The sequence below is a fragment of the Danio rerio genome, chromosome 5, assembly GCF_049306965.1.
Source record: "Danio rerio strain Tuebingen ecotype United States chromosome 5, GRCz12tu, whole genome shotgun sequence".
NCBI lineage: Eukaryota > Metazoa > Chordata > Actinopteri > Cypriniformes > Danionidae > Danio > Danio rerio.
In genome coordinates this window covers 56,262,501-56,266,198 of record NC_133180.1, presented here as the reverse complement: position 1 = coordinate 56,266,198, position 3,698 = coordinate 56,262,501, and positions in this window count along the sequence as shown.

Below are 3,698 nucleotides of genomic sequence, written 5' to 3'. Positions count from 1 at the left end.
TATTGTCTCAACATTCCATATACATTAGGCTGGCTATATATGGCCAACTACCTTACTCACACATGCAGACAGCCAAAGGAGCAGAAGTGGTTTCCAGATGTTGACACAGACAGACAGTAATTGGAGTTTGTGATGGCTTCCAGCTGCCATGGAACACGGCCAGTGAATTCTCCAAAGGGAGTGAATGTTCTGTGCCATAACTCACACAGCAAGGTTTACAATAATAATAATAACATACTTTGCCATCTTGTGGGGAAAAAAAATGACATAGTGATTGCATTATTTTTGTTTTGTTTCATTTAATCCAGGAGATACGCAGACGAGAGGTGATAGTGCTGACCACAACAGCATCTACAGTAATTCAATAGCATTCTTCTGTCCAAATATTATCACATTTAGGACAGCACTAATAACTCACTTTTTAGACAATCATTACTTTTTACCTTAGCTTTACTCCTATTGTAAGTTTCAGCATGTTTTCGTTGAAACTATTTTACAGCCTACATTTTATTTGGCAGGTCGCTACTTTCATACACTCAAAATATATACTATATATATATATATATATATTTTTTTTTTTTTTTTTTTTTTTTACTATTTGATGAGCTGAAACAACACAATCCTTGAGATCGCATCGGGAAAACTTAAGTGTTTTAATCCATATAAATTTGTTAAAAGTGTTAAGTTAATCAATTTGTGTCGGGACAACATGAATGAATTGTGTGGAATTTTTTTTACAGCATACTGTAGCATTTCCACTACAAATTTAATCAGTGCAGTCCATTGCCATTGCCACTATCATGCATTTATATGAATGCCTATACAGCAGTGCAAAAACATATTAGTGGTTAATCTTTTATAATATATTACATTTGAAAAATAATATTCAAAGAGGCGGCACAATTGTTCAGTTGCTAAAACTCCTCACAGCAAGACGGTCACTGTTTCGAGTTAGCATTTCTGTGTAGGGTTTGCATGATCTTCCCGCGTTGGCGAAGGTTTCCTCTGGGTGCTCCGGTTTCCTCTGCCATGCAAGCACATTCGCTCTAGGTGAATTGAATTAATAAAACTGGCCATAGTGTATAAGTGCGTGTGTGGATGTGAGAGTATACGGGTGTTTCCCAGTAGCGGGATGCAGCTGGAAGGGCATTCGCTGCGTATAACATATGCTGGAATAATTGACGGTTAATTTTGCTGTGGTGACCTCTGATAAATCAGAGACTAAGCTGAAGTAAAATGAATGAGTGAATATTCAAAGACATATGCAAACAGTGTTTTTTATTCAAAGAAGTGCTAATGTTAATGTTAAGAAGTGTTAATGAGAAAAATAACTACAATCTCATGAATGGCCAAACAAAATGACTGACTAAAATGAATTTTAAAAAAATTATAAAATAAAAACCTTGCAAAGTTGTTGGCTGTATTTAGAGATTATTGAAATATTTTAAGTAAATAATATAATTAAATTTGCATTTAAAGGTAAACAATTAAGTATTTTGAGAATGTAGGGAGATGTGATTGAATCATTTGCTATGCTACTTAGGAGTATGTGCTTGCAGTGATTCTTTGGTGAACTTTTTGTACAGCATCATAGGTAACAAATTCTACCATTAAATCATTGTTTTAAAAGAAATAAGTTTAATTAATAAAAAAAGAAACAGATTTATTAAATGAATGGATTTTTCTTTCCACAAGCGTGCTGCACCCTGTAGTAAGGCTGTTCATGTTTTTATCACTCATCACCTGATAATGTTTCATTAATGCTATTTTTAAAACTATACCTTTAATATTGTAGTTTTTTGTTGGGCTGAAAGAGTCTTAAATGTTGAAATGCAACACAGATCTTCTCCACATGCTACATAAAAAAAGATTTAATCTAATGATTAAATGCTTTAAGTCCAATATTTGTTTTTTGGAGAAACACATATTGATGTTCTCTCCACACTCCACTGGTTTCTAGCATGACATCTCTGAAAACACATCTGCTGTTTGCTTGTCAAACTGTCTATAACATGAGTGACTATTTGTTTAAAATCCCTCAACGGTCATGATGCAGACAATATTCCTTTTCAGTGTTTATTGGTGTACAAAAGAACAACAACAAAAAACATATGACAGCTGTGGCAATAGGTATAGTTTTAACACTGTTCATTTTAACACTGCAACATTGTGACAATTGTCTTCAAGGCTTCAGCCTCCAAGTAATAAAACCAAAAACTATAGAATACACAAGACATGTCACTCGTATAGTTTTGAATAGGGAAAATTGTAACAGTCAATATATCAAATAAAGCCCCGTCTACCAGTACAGGAGCCACTCATCGATCGATATAGACTGACCTAAGCCCTGACCAGAAATGTGCTTTTACAACAGTTTTTGTGTTCTACAAACACACTGGAATCTCAGCGAATACTTGCTCAAAAGACATAAGAAATATATCCAGATAAAGCTTGAAATCTGCACTTTTATGAACCAACTATATTATAAAGTATTACTGGCTTTATATATTATTAAAAACGATGACATTTATTTATTTATTTTTTGTTTTGTAATCAAAAGATTTTGCCTACAAACTTGTAAACAAATAGTTTTATCATTTCTGGAGGTGGTTTGCTATCAAGACCAAGTTGTGAATTACTTCTGAAGATGAGCCCAAACTAACAAACCATTATTCTGAGGATGATCATGTGTAACTAACACAGCAGTAAAGTAGGTTGGTGTCACGATCTCTTTGTTTTCGAGTGTGCATGCGCATTAGCTCAGGCAACCCTGTTTTTTGTTTGACTTGAATGTTTTGAAATAAAACTTATGAGACAGTTGTTGTTTAATTTTATTGCTGATTCCAAATATGTAATATAAATGTAAGTTTGGCAAACAGTTTTAGAAAATTTTACGTTTTCCCATTTAGACAGAATGCATGAGCATACTGCCCAAGAGAAGTTCCAAAGATGGCCGCCAAGTGAGCCTCTGTAAGATCAGACGGGCTGCATACCTTTCCTGACATGAATTTACAAAGCAAGATCGCATAAAAAATAGTAAAAACTATTATTTAGTCATGTTTATTTGTAAGGAACACAAAAATACAGTTTAGAAAAAAGAAGAATTCATTAACCGCCAAGTTTAGCATGAGAAAAAGATTCAAATTTTGGTTTAAAGGAATGGGTAAAATATTTTAAACGCATTTTTACACAATTATTGATTAAAATTTCTTATTATTTTCTTTTAAGGACATCGGTTGCATAGAAAATTTGGCCAGAGTAATTAGCAGTTGATTCCACTGTGGTGACCCCTGATAAATTAGGAATTATGCTGAAGGAAAATTGGCAAAATTCATATTTTCTTTTGCGTTAAACGCTTCACATGATATTTAATAAAAGTAGCATTTCTAAATTTAAATGGCAAACAGCACTCCGCATACAAGCTCACCAGATGTGTTCAGTGCTGCCAAGTCATTTGACTCACTGTCTCATGTGGTTCTACATTGAATAAACACTTATGAGACCACTACACCTTCTAATCTGACCTGCTTTACAAGGTCTTCACAATTAATGCCTTGCCTTGATTACTCACAAAAATCTGCATTGTCTCGTCACACTGGCAGTTTGAGGGGCAAATGGTTAGAAACCCTTAACGTTGACATAGAGCAGATGTTGGCAACTTCCCCAGTTTTACTCTAACTGAAATGGCGGCAAACAGC